This window comes from Lagopus muta, chromosome 1, assembly GCF_023343835.1.
Source record: "Lagopus muta isolate bLagMut1 chromosome 1, bLagMut1 primary, whole genome shotgun sequence".
NCBI lineage: Eukaryota > Metazoa > Chordata > Aves > Galliformes > Phasianidae > Lagopus > Lagopus muta.
Window position 1 is genome coordinate 47,476,145 of NC_064433.1, and position 14,190 is coordinate 47,490,334.

Here is a 14,190-nt window from a genome sequence, read left to right on the forward strand (position 1 = left end):
ACCCGCAGCGCGCGGCACGACCGCTAGGATGCGCCCGCGGGCCACGGCAATGACCCACAGGGAGGAGGGGTGGGGAGGCCGGGCGGTGTGTATCGCTGTGTGGGGACGGGTGTTCGTCTGGGGGAAAGGAGGAAGCTGGGGATGGGAAATATAGGAAAATGGAGGCGCTGACTGAAGTGTGTAATGCTTAGCGTGTATCCTTAAAGAGCGGAAAATAAAACGGTAAATGTGACATTAAAGCATTTCCCTCTAGAGACCTGTGAGCAGATGAAGCAGTTTGAGCGGCTGGATGTGACCATCTGATCCAGCTTGATGTGGTCTGTCACACAGTGAGTGACAGGAGCTGCTATCAGTAGCGACAAGGCCACAGATCTGGTCACTTATTTACTATTTGTATAATTTCATTCACCATTACGCAAGAAGTCCAAAATCTGTAATCCATGATGCATGTTGCAACTCACTTCTGGCTGTTTGTTTCTGGGGGAAAAAAAGTGAATTTCTCTCTTTAGATGGGGAGTTTTGACAAAAATGCCAGTGTGCACCTATCTGTGTAGGAATAGGTGGGCTGGGTCAGACCAGATGTGTACCTTGCCTAGTCCTTTGCCCTGTGTCAGAATTTATAGGTGAACATGTATGTAGAAAGTAAAAGCATGCAGTGATTGAGTCTGGCCTTGCAGCTCCAACCATCCATGACTGAGACTTCCCTGGGCCAGAAATCCTGTCTCGCCGTTTCATGTAGTCCCGGATGGATTTTATATAACTTCATACAATTTCTGATTGCCTGATGAGATGCTCATGTCTGAAATACAAATAGATAATGAAAGCTGACATTTCTGTTGTGTTCTTCCTCCACATAGGCCAAGGTGGGTAGTATTCAGCCTTGAGGAAAGTGCACAAAGCAGCCCCTGGAGGGAAATGTACAGCTGATGCTGCAGTGCTGCCTCGTGGACCCGAATGCAGTACAATGAGGAAGAGGTCTATGGGGCCTTTCTCTCCTCTTATTCCCTGTTATTTGGGTAAATATATTCTGAAATCAGAGTAGTCTGCATTTCCTTAGAAATTAACACGAAAGCTTTGCCTGCAGAAATTACGATGAAGGCTTTGGCTGCAGTCATCATGAAATGGCCGAGTTCAGGATCCATAGAGCATCCTTGATGTATAGCAAGCTCATTGCACGGGACTTTAGGAGACCAGACTTTGGCCTCTTTGGGGATCTATCTGCTTGCTAGAGGACTGTGGGACATAGCCCTGAAGTGAAGAGGGGCCCAAGGAAACTGGTTGATATTCAAGAATCACCTCTTCCAAGTTCAGAAGCAATGCGCCTCAACAAAGAGGAAATCAGACAAAAACACCAGGAGGCCTGCATAGATGAACAAAATGCTCCTGGCCAAACTCAAACACAGAAAGGAGACCTGCAGGCAGTGGAAGCAACAACAGGTAGCCTGGGAGGAATGCAGAGAAATTATCCAAGCCACGAGGGATCAGATAAGGAAAGCTAAAACCCTCATAGAATTAGATATGAGCAGGGACATCTAAGACAAAAAGAAAAGCTTCAGTATGTTGGTGACAAAAGGAAGATTAGGGAAAATGTGGTCCCTTTCTGGAAGGAAACAGGAGACCTTGTTACCAAGGCTTAGTTACTCAGTAACTTTTTCCTCAGTCTTCACCAACAAATGCTCTTAGCCATGCTGCCCAAGTCACGGAGGCAAAGGTGTGGTCTGGGAGAATGAAGAGCCACCACTATATGAGAAGATCAGGTTCAAGATCATCTAAGGAAGCTGCAATTGAACATCTGATGAGATACATCCGTGGCTCCTGAGGGAAATGGAAGATGAAGTTGCTAAGCCGCTATCCATCATATTCAGGAAGCTGTGGGAAAATTAAGTTTACAACAACTGGAGAATTTATACATGGGAAATATTTACCAGACTGTTTCATGCATCTCATACGTCTCCCCCACTCCTTACTCAACTCCTTGATCCCAGCCACAATCTTCCTGTGTTACTTCTAGTCCATCTTGAAGGATGTCATATAAAACTAGATGCTCTACTTTCCCTCTTGAAGGTATTGTAGTGTCACTGAGCTACTTTCCATATGCTCGGGTACTGGGAGAACTTAAAAACCTAGTCTGCATACTAACTGTTTATAGCGAATGTGTCTGCAAAACAACAGTCTGACCAGATTACCCCACAACCATTTAGACATAATCAATTCCTTATTTTTATTCTCATAAAGTGCTTAAAAAATAGTTTATTTTTCTCTCTGGCCTTTATACCTATGTTTCAACAGATTGCAGGCATGCCATTAGCTACAGCGCTGGATGGAAATCTCTGTATTTTGACTTTAGAGATCTTTAGAGATCTGAAAAGTAAGCCCACTCTTTCCTTCGTTCAGTTCATAACTTGATTTCTGCACCATTATTTTTTTGTTGTTGTTGTTACCAGTTTTACTACCAGGAAAGCAAAGATGAGCTGAAAGCAAAGTATACTATGTACACGTGAGCTTTGGGAGTATGTAGTTCTTTTTCTACAGATCTTAATTGTGCTGAAGGATATGGAAGTTGATGTTTGCATGTGGGGAAGATACTCTGTGAATAAGACATCAGCTGAGTTACCAGCCAGACATCAATTGAATTACCGGTGATTTCTGGGACTAAGCTGTTTCCAAAGCTATTTTGGAAAATCTTTGTTGACATCTACTTATACCACTGGGTACCAAAATTGTTTTGGAGAAACATCACCTGTTTTCAAAGGGTCTTGGCAGAAGCCACTGTGATGCCGTTCACAATGTTGGAAGTTATGGGCATATCTATTGCATAATGTTTTTGGTGCCTACTTGCAGGTAGCCAAAAGAAAGCTAATTGAAGAAGATAGGTGTTCAGCTTTGGTCCCAAGAATCTGACATATCATCACTCTTGAAACAATACGCATAGTTTAAGGTCGTCCAACTCTACCCACTCTCTGAACATGTGAATGGGGCATTCTTTGCATTGGTGGAGAATAGGTTAAGGCTATATTTTAAAACATGACTTTCTCTCCCCCTCCTTACCCAGCTGGAAGTGCAAAGCACTAATCTATCTTCCTACATTCATCCGGCATTCAGCACTTTTGAAGATTGAATTCCCCAGCTGTTTCTGACAGAGTGCTGTGAAAATAGGACAGAGAAATTCAGCTGAACTTTTTAAAAAAGAGCTTACCCTGGTAAGCAGAAGGAACGACAGCATAACCTAAAGGTATTCACACTGAAGTAGACCAAGTTTCTCAACTTATTTTGCATAGGACACAAAACAACCATCGCTGAAGACCAGGTCCAGATTTGACTTACTGACCTAGGCTTGAAATAGAACAACAACATGCAGAAGTTCTGGTCTCCTCGGTAAAGTCATCTTGTATGTGCTTCAGTTTATTCTGTTTAACAGTGTCCCATTGAGAAAGGCTTAAGCAGGTGCAAAAAACAAAGGCTTTCCTTTTTTTGCCGGTAGAGAGTTAATTCCTCTGAAGTCTCCTGCGCGCAGGTAACCTTCTCCTATGCATTGGGAGTCTCCGCAGGTGAGTATTTGCACGCCTCTGGCTCTGCAGAGCGTTAATTCGGAGGGGAAGGACAGCTTTGTTGATGACATTGAGCCTTTCATTCAATTCTTCTAGCCTTTTCCGTATTGCCTGGACTTCCCTCACAAGATTCTCCACAGCTGCAGAAACAGGGCGGAGACTGCAGAGAAAGTAATACAGAAGAGTAACTCTGAGGACTATTCTTGAACGTGCAAAATAAAGTGCCAGGCCTTGTGTTTCTTGAAGAAGGGAGGGCCCTTCATGCTGAAAGAGCTGCAAGCAATTAGTTAAAAGATTCTTCCAAAACTTCAGCACTTCCAAAACCATTGTGCTGGTCTATTAACAGACCAACTTCTTCTCCCTGCACAATGGCCAAGTCCATTAGTTGATCTGTAACACAATTCATTTTTCCAGCCTGTTCTCACAGGATTGAGGTGCTGAGGACAGAGTAAATTTTATTCAGAGTAATTCTTACAGTCATGGCAATTGGGAATGTTTCCCAATAAAGTGTGATCAGGTTAGTCAGTTTACTAGGGTGCCCAGAGCTGCCAGCATAACAAATACCAACAGTGGGATTCATCTCTCTACACTTGAACAACTTGAAAGTTAAGGAAGATGAATCCTGGTTGAGGCAGGACAGCCAGGGGAAGTCTAAATCTTGCCTCCAGATGAAGGGAATTACCTGGAGATCTCCGGCAGCAAAGACTCTGGGTTGTTCAGCAGGATGTGTTTCATTTGCCAGAAGATGCTGTTTCCCCATTTCTCAAGTGTTTGAGTAATGCTGTTAATGCCTCCTATGTTGACTTTGTCAGCTAGGTTAGCAGCATGGCCATGGAAGGGAGGAAAAAAAGTTTGACAGAACAAGAAAATATGAGCCAATAATCTAAGTTTAATTTCCCTCCCCTTCACCTCAACAGTGAGTTGCAGTGAAATGCCAAATATTAAACATATGAAGGATCTAAATTAAAAAGCAGATAACTCTCCCTCACCACATATTTCTCTGCCTTCTGTTGCCAGAGTTTTCTGCTGTCACTGGATGCCCCAGCTGACTATTTCTAAAATCATTTTTCTCCAAAAATCTCAGCAGCTACCCAGGAATCAAGAAAGAGCACTCATGAATGAGCAGTATGTGTCCCACTCCAAGGACAATATAGGCAAATCTTCAGCCCTGAGTTAGCAAATACCTCCCATGTTGACCCACCACATCTTACCGCCTTCTCTGTAGTCCCATTTCAGATTGTGGTCCAGAAACTCCTCCCGGGATTTACTGCAGGGCAAGAGGATGAAGAAGAGGAAGAGAGGAAGAGTCACCATGATGGTGGTTCGTAGGACCTTGACTTTCCCCTGCTCTGTGGAGACAGAAAATCTTGCTAGCTGCTTTATTTCTCTCTTTCCTCTCTGTCTCTGTCTCCTATCTGTGACCCAAACACCAAATTTCTCTCTGGTAATGTATTTCTTTGAAATATTTTTTCAAGCTGCTCAGCGTGGTTTCTAAAGAAGCAGAGGGACTTTTTTTCGAGGGCATAAAGCACCTTACTTTTTTTCAAGCTATAGATTGGTATGGAGATGCTTCCTCAGTGGGCAGCAGCCGGGAAAGTAGCTTCACTTTGTATGTAGCTATGCTAGGATAGCACCTAGCACTTAGCCATAAATGTTATGTGAATGTCAAGGGGTGGCACTAGGACACAGAAATAGTTACACCCCCGCTTTACAGTTAGAGAACGCAAGGCACAAGCTAGCAGAGCAATTCATCCAGGGTTCAATATGGGCAAGAATAGGAAATTGTTCTCTTTGACCTTATTCACAACCCAGTAGCATAACTGAGACATTGCCTTGTGATGGGGGCCTCAGAGATAAAATAGAAGCAAACAAACACCTAAAAAAACAAAGCCTCGTGCTGTCTCTACTTTGCCCTGGTACCTGGGGGGGTCTGTTCCTTATCTTTCAAGTTCACCATCATTTCAAAGCACATGGAAGTCAAGTCTAGCCTACAGGCCCTCCTGGACGTGTCTTTCTGCAGCTTCTTGTCATGCTAATTTGTTATTCTGTCTTGAGTATGTAGGCCTTCAATGTTTAATTCCATATCTTTTTTTTTTTTATGTCACAGACAGCTGTTCCAGTAGAAACTGGCTGGAAATATCAATTATACACATATTGCACACAGCAAACAGAAAATGTGCGTTGCCAACTTCATGAGTTTTAGTGATGATTTCAGTCATCTGTAGTCACAGTGATGGAAAGCTTGTACGAGAAGCAGGCACATTCAGAAAACTCAAATTACTCCCCTGTTTGTATACATGCATCAAAAGTCTAAGATCTTGCTGCAAAATATGAGGACATCAAATTGCTTTTTTACTATCATACAACCCTCATTTTCTAACCATCTGGGAAGAATACAGCCACCTCAAAACCTATTGGGAGCTGTACCAAATAAAGCAGAACATAAATAAATCCCTTTACTTTGCGCTGTTCTTACATTTAATCACTTGTGTATCTTAATTGAAACTGCATTTATTTTTCCATATATTCAAATACAGTAGTATGAATATAGCCATACTGATGGAAAATGTCTTGCTATTCTAAAAATATTACTTTCCACCTGTCAGGATGTACTTTGCATTCAGTATTCTTCTTCTAATTGCAATGTTCATTTAAAGGAAAAAAAATAAATTGCCTTCTTCCTATCTCACATATACACACACCTCTTCTTCCTCCCCCAGCTCACCCAGAGTGAGCTGCCAGAATGCAGATCTCTGAGAAAGTTTGATGATGTCTCTGAGGCACATGAAGAAAGTCTCTATGGACATTCTTGAAACTATCTGCACTGACACCTCAACCCCTCTGCCTCTCCAGTCTTCCAGATAAATACTCAAGCCTTTGGACTTTTTTTTTTTCTTTTTCTTTTGATGACTATGTGCTGCACATCCCTTTTTAATCTTCCCTGATGGGAAGGGACTTACTTGACAACAATATCTCTAATTGCAAACGATTTTAAAATGCTGCCAACAACAAGGAGACAGTGTGGCCTTCCAGCTCATTTTGAGACATCCTGAAGAGTCTGGCCATTCCTTACCCTTTCCACATACCACCTGTTTCAATACCCTAGGGCTGGAATACTTTGATCATTCTGTATTTAATAAAAGCAGGATTGTGATGAGTTCCACCCGTACCTAGTACTGAAAGTCCAGCTGACTTGACCTCGAACTTTTCAAAGCATCAAGCATCCAAATGGATCACAAGACCAACATGCTCTGTTCACAGAGTCCCTCAGGGACCAGTTTATTTGTAGCTTTGTTACCACATTTCTGAGCGCCTGCTGTAATTTGATATCAGGATAAACATCAGGTTGTAATCATTTTGAACCAGGCTTCCACATCTCAGATACTTACACAGAAATCAAGCTGTCTTCTCTCTCTTAGGTGGAACTGTAGAAGGCAATTGGATATTTGCTAGGAAGGTTTCTAGCAGAAAAAGTCTGAAGGGTCATTTGTAATAGGAACCAGATGCCAAGCCTAAGTATGTCTTCAAAACTGTCACAGCGTTGCACTGGAAAATACTGTCAGGGTAGAAAGCAGATTCACAAACACTCACACATTTTTGGATGAAAGCTCTTTTCTAAATCTAGAGAATAACAATGAGGTAGTAGTCTTGTTACTGCTACTACTAATTACAATAGTATGGCATGTTCTCTGACAGAAAATTACATCCTATTCTGTCCTTGGAGCAGGGTAAGCATGGTGATTCACTGTCTTCATGTGAAAGCAATGAGAGACACTCATCTTATTTTCACACAATGTTTTTTTCTTCTTTTCATCTCTCAATTCCTCACTCCAACAAGATAGAAAAGCTCCACAAGCCAAATACCCTGAGCACAGCCAGGATAGCTGTTGTACTATCCAAGCCTGAATCCCTGCCCCAGAGCAAAGGAGCACTGCCAGAATCTGAGCACCCATCCCTGTGCCCCAGTGTCACTCACCCCTTCTGTCTCTGGCTGCTATACTCCATTTCCAGTAAGCACACAGCAGGGAACAATAACAGAGCACTGAGATTTCATTGGTAGCCACCCCAGATTTCAGCACAGAGGGGAAAGCAGGCAATGGCTTGAGTTCCCTACTGCCCATGGGCTGTGCTGGCTGCTAGGATGTTGGGGAATCATCCAGGTTATGCTCTCCTGGTGCCAAACACAGCTTCCTTTTGGAGTACGTTCTATCCCTGCCTCAGACATGTGAGATGTTGCAGAGTGGTTCAGAGCTCACCTGCCCTTGTGCAGCAAGGAGGATTGAAACCTTTGCCTTGCACTTCTAGATGCTCTGAACATACTCTCTCCTGATGCCATATGTGAGCATCCATTGTGTTAGATAAGCACATGCTTGCTTTGAGGTGAGGGCTTTGTTGGTTAGAGCTAGCAGTCACTGTGGTGATACATAAAATGAAGGAATTTTTGCTGTAATATTGGGCTGCCAGTGAATTAGCTTTGTGGTTTGCATTTGAGACCTGTTCTACTCTCATAATTTTCCCAAGTTCCTTTCAAGCTATTTTCAAACTAAAGCTGAAGAGTGATACTGGATTTGGGGGTATTTGCAGAGAAATAAAATATACTTCTAAATGAATCAGGGAGTTTGTTCTCAGGTAAGTCTTAAATGCATAAAATATAACTTCTATCCCCAATAATAGTAATGGACATTTAAACAACAAAGTAAGTATAAGACTCTCAATTTTGTAAAGAATCTCAAGATATAATAAGGATGTTTTGGAGTCTACTAGAATTTTTCTGTCTTTATTTCCATATAAAATACTTTAAGGGTATTATAAGGTTATGTTACTTACACATGCAGCACTGAAATTTTCTGTTTTATGTATAAGATCAAGGAAGTTTTAGGTGCTATAAACGAAACAGTTACGCATAAAAAAACATTTAGTAGCTGCACACAGTATCTCAGTTAATGCCAGTTCTGCTGGAGCTCCCAAGCTAGGATTCTGAAAAGACTTTGAGCTTTGTAGAGGAGAGAGCTGCCAAGTCTGTAAGCTCAGAATAAAGAAGGCGCAAGCCCTCCCTATGAAGCAGGTGGCATTTGTTAGCTCTCCAAGCAAAAGAATGGGGTAATATCAACATTAGCATATGGCTGTGGTGTTATGTAATGGTGGAAACAGCAAGGAAAATGCCAAAAGCAATTTAGAAATCGGAGCCAACAATGTTAACCCAGCTGCTCTGATACATCTGGAATATCACCTGTTACAAAAGCCCTTATGAAGAATCCCTCAGTTTAGATGCATGTGGGTTAAATGCTGTACATTGGTACACATTCAGATGCCTCTTTGGGTTACTCAGCCATAACAATACCTTTATGTTTTCAAGTTTGACAATAAATTTGACTTAACACCAGAGTAACAGTAGTGCTTTTGCATATAATTAAGAGTTACACTGCTCATTTTCTACCTGGATGTTCCATGAGATCAGAGCACCCAAATCCAGGTGCAGAACACATATCCACTGTAAATCATGATATTGGTCAAGTACATTTTGAGGAGATAATATACATTTTCTTCCTCTTCTCCAAGTGTACCTGCCTTTTCAGGATGTGTCTCATCTCCATCTTCCACGTAGAGCTCCCTCCTAAGAAATTCCCTCTCTCTCCCTGGATAGGCAAATACAGTTCTGGCACTCTCCATGTCTGTCTGTCTGTCTGTCTGCCTCAAAGGATCTGCTCACTCTTTCTCAACCTCTGTTCTCTGGAAATGTAGGTAGCAATCTTCCAGCCTCCAAGTCTACACCACTGTGCACACATTCTCTCCTCTCCTGAGTCCGTCAACCCAACAAGCTCTTTCCTGTGCACATAGAGTCATCTCCTCCTCAGGAAGAAAGCAAGCACTCCTGGAAAAGAAGGCAGAGAAGGGCATACAGGCATTACCTGCAGTCTTGAGGACAGTCCTTCTGGGATGAGACTTCCAAATCTCTGCCTGCCTGCTCCTCTTCTCCTTACCACCCCCTCTGCATTTCAGCTTCCACTGAATGACGTGTCCCTCGTCATTTCCCTGCTCTTTGCGTTCCCACAGCTTTTTTGTGGAGCTTGCTCCAGCTGCACCTCTCCTGCCCCTCCCTCCCACTCCTGCAGGCTGCCCGTCCCCCCCACGCATGGTAGCCTCGAGGGAAGGGAAGGAGCATGGAGCCTCTTTGAAAGCAGCCCTGCCCATGGGGATACCCCTATCTCTCTTTGCTGCTGGTTCTTATAGGCAGTGCTCAGCCCCTCCAGCACAGCTATCCGCCTTCTCCTAGTCACACTTTCCACTATGCGCTGTTCTACTCTGGCTGCTTGAACCCTCCAGCCATCCAGCCACGAATTAGTTCACCATGTTGTTCCTGCCTCTTAGCAAGCATGCCAATTAATTCCCTGCTGATTAGTTCACTCCCAATGTGCTCTGCCAAATCTATTTCTGGTGGAATAAACAAGGAGGGATGAATCGACAGCAGGGTTATTCTTTTTTTCCCTGTTCCTCCTCCTCCAGGTCTATGTCTGCCAAGGCTAACAGGCTCAGGTCTGGTCAGCGCTAGACAAAGTGATTCCCAAAGAAATGCAAGGTATTAAAAGGATGATTTTTGTGAAGCAGGAGGTGAGGCCTCGGATCTGATCTCATCTGTGTCACACTGACATTTTTCAGTGATTTGAGGATGTGCAGCCGCTGCGGCCCTGAGCAACACATTTCCTGCACGTCTAGGCTCATGACTAGACCTACGGCACTGCTTGCAAGTGCAGTGGCCAAATCTGCATTCTTCCTTATATTACTTATCCAGTATCAGCTGGCAACAACACCCTTTCTGCTTCCTGACCAGGCTATTCTGATTTAAAACTCTGCTGTCCGTGGCCAAAATGTCTGTGCTAAGTGGTGGGAAAAAAAAACGGTCCTTTTCCACAGGGTGAAGGATTGTCCAGCCACTCAGAATAAAAACCCAAGTCCAGAAATAATGGAGCAAGAGGCTGCGTGCAAGTTACAGTAAGATCCAGATCCCCAGCTATAATGGCCTCCGCTTTGAGGTTGCAGCAGGGCAGTGCTGGTTCACCCAAGGTGAGAAGGTGATGGGCAGGGAAACTGAGTGGGTTCCTCCTGAGCTTATCTATAAACATCAGACAGTGCTTTGCCAGCCCAACTCATGGAAGAGGTCCACCACCAGGGCTACCTGTTCCTCTGACACTGGGCACTAACAGTTCAGGCTGCTCTTGCCTGCTTCAGTCCCACTGGCTTCATGACAGGGAAATTTCTGAGAAGACTGCCCTATTACAGAGCCATGCTACTGAAGCTACTGAAGAAATACGACACTCGGTTGCAGAGTTATGAAACACCAGTTTTCAAAAGCAGCACACAATACACAGGCTTAACACAAACCAGCCTCCGGAAGAACTGGAAGGTTGTTTTGTCAGACTTCAAGCAAGCAAACAAAATGTCCAGGCAACAAGCAAATAACCCAATCATCTGTCTCCAGCTGTTCCCTGTTTAACACTGGGTAGATGCAGTCTCATTATGCGGGGACACTAGGACACAGATGAGCCTTGAATGAACCTGCTGGGATATTCAGATGAACACAGTAGGGCACTCTGAGGCACCCCAAGTCCAGACTGTGCTGCTGAAGGGTTGTGCTCAACATCCCAGACTTGTGCTGACAGCAGACTGTCCCTGTGCAATTCTTGGGATTACTGGGGGGTAAAGAACATAAGGGGGCTGCAGTACTTTCCTTCTCTGCCTCCTGCTTGCTACCGTCCACATTGCCAGTAGTGTGAATGAGGAGCACTGGCCAACTCCTCATTCAGACAGGGAGGGACACCAGCACCCATTTTCCACCACTGTACTGAGCTAGGCAGAGATCAGAAATTTCATCAGTACAGTGAAACAAGAAACTCACTGTTTCACTTTCCCATTCCTTTCTTTTACCCTTTTCCTTCCCTTTCCAGCTTTGACTGCCTGAGCTCATCAAAAACTCTGCACTACTAAAACTTCCTTGAAATGCTCTTGCTATAGGTAGCAGAAAACATAGAGTGTTTTGTACCTGCTAGGAATGATATCACTTTTGCTGTTTTGACTTACTCTTATTGTTTCTTCCTGTTAGCTCTTAGTGCTTGATTGCATTTTAATTTGTTGTTTGGACAGATATTTCCTATTTGTTGCAGTACCTGCTCACATGTGAGTTCTCTGTCTTGGAGAGACTCAGCCAGGCACTGGAGTAACAAGGATAGTGTTCCTGGGTCTGCCCACATAGCCATAGTCAACAATACAAAGGAGAAGGGCAGGGCAAGAAGAGCGGGCAAGCGTATTAACTTAGCACACACAGAAGTGCAAAGATACAGGTTGGCACATTTGGCTGCCAACAACCCCACTTTTCGTCACATAAGAATCTGCATGCATGTTCTGTGGGATCACCAGACCAGAGTTGAGATCAGCACAGACTCCTTGAACATCATTTTCCCTGTTATGAAGTTCACCAACCACTTATGGTTCTTCTGCTGTGAGCTCCAGCAGCCTCCACACTCATTCTGTGGGAAAGAGAGGGGCCCAGCAGAGCAGCAGGAAGGCTGACTTTGCTGCAAGCTGCCAGTGACTTTACCACTTTTCAGTGTGCATGATCAAAAGGTCAGCCACCAGCTGCAAAGAGGGAAAAAAATGGTTACCTTTGAGGACCCATGCTAAAGGCAGCTCATCTTGGAAGCAGAAGGCAGGATCAGCAGGGATGTACAGGCCAGCATCTGGCAGCCTGCACATAAGGCAGCTTGACAGAGAGAAACAGTAATTATCGCCAAGGCCAGCTAATGAACCAGAACTGTGCAAACACAGAACCACTGTGAACCTAGTGTGATCATGTAACTGTGCCAGATTCCATGTCGTGAACCAGAATAACCTGGCCTGGCAGTTTGTGATGCTGTGGCTTCAAATACTGTCTTCCTGCAGCCAGGTGCAGACACGACAGCAGAGCCTCAAAAGCTCACTGGGAGGTGTATACCTCTCAAGTCTTACAGCACAACTGCATGCACAATCATTTCATCATGCAGCTCTCCCAGAGTGACCTGCTTTAGTTGGAGTATTTTCAACAGCAGTTTTAGTGGGGCCCTTTCAGAATCAGGGAGCTCTATACAGCCACTCATACCAAATACTATGTTTGAGAGGAGAGCCTATATGTAAATAGATCCAGACATTTAGGCTGTCCCATCCTACATGCAGAATTCAGCATTTCTAGCATTTTAGAATAAGAGGTAGTGGCATCAAGTTGAACCAGGGGAGGTTCAGGTTGGATGTTAGGAACAATTTCTTCTCAGAAAGACTGGTGTTGCTTCACTGGAACAGGCTGCCCAGGGAGGTGGTGGAGTCACCACCTCTGGAGGTGTGTGGATGTGGCACTGAGGGACACAGGTAGCGGGCATGGTGGGGATCAGTTGGTCTTGGTGATCTTGGAGGTTTTTTCCAACCTTAATAGTTCTGCGATTCTATGTTTATGTGCAGGCAAGCTGGAGAAGGCTGAAATTTCTGGCAAAAGGTTGGCAAGAAAGAAGGCAGTGCTGCAAACCAACTCAAACCTCTTCCACCATTTATTTGTCCCACCCTTCACTAAGTGAGCTGCAGCTGTACAAGGGAAATCACTGTACAAAAAGGTCAGTATTCCTCACTTGTGTGATGCTCACTGTAGGCTGGTCCAGTGGCTGAAGCTGAAGTTAGGACTTGCACAAGCACAACACAGATGAGGGGCTTGAGACTATGTGTTTCCATGCTTTTTGGCTCGTAATGCTTTTCTAAACAACCACATTGCAACCCAGGGCTCTCAGACTTACAAGCTTAAACCACAGTATTTCATTTTTTCAGCATCTTACATCTTCAAATTGATTCAAAAAAAAAGTAAATAACAATTCATGTAAAAGCAACATTCATATAAATGAATGATTTATTTGTAACTTCAGTTTTATTTTCACAGCTATTTGATTGATATTAGTACACTTGACAGGTCCAATTTAAATGCAAATCAGCTTCCATTTGCAATGTAAATTAGCAAAACTTCATTTTTCATGCTTTGCATATTATTAAACTCTCTGAACACTTTGCTCAGCCACACATTACCTCAAAAGCATCCGTTTTTACCATAGATCACCTGCCCTTGCCCTTTAGCCTCATGGAGGTCTCAGGAATTGGTGAAGAGCCATTTTTGTGGGGATGCATGCATTTAAAAGTGGGTTATGCTGTGCCATAAACACATGAGCACTATAAACTACAGTCTCTTCTAGTGTATGTGTGTGTGCCTGGTGTTAGAAGACCACAAATGAGGACATCAGATTTTCCAGTTCACAGTTCTGGCTGTTTTCTGCTGCGTCCTTGCTTCCAGGTCTAATTAATGCCAGAAGCTTTTTCTTAGAAAGAACCCTGCAGGATAGCTCTTGTCCCTCTGTATCACAAGATTTGCTAAGTGAGACTTGAAAAGCATCCAGGATCTCTCTTGTAAATATTGACATAGTTACGGGATCACCACTGCTCCTAAATCAAAAAGTGGAGGAGGAGAAATGGCAATACGGAACAGGACTTTGTACTCAGAATGACCTAGAAAGAAAGGAAAAAGAATAACTCTGATGTGCAGCTTCTGAGGAAAGTCCTGATCTGAGGCTTGATGACATCA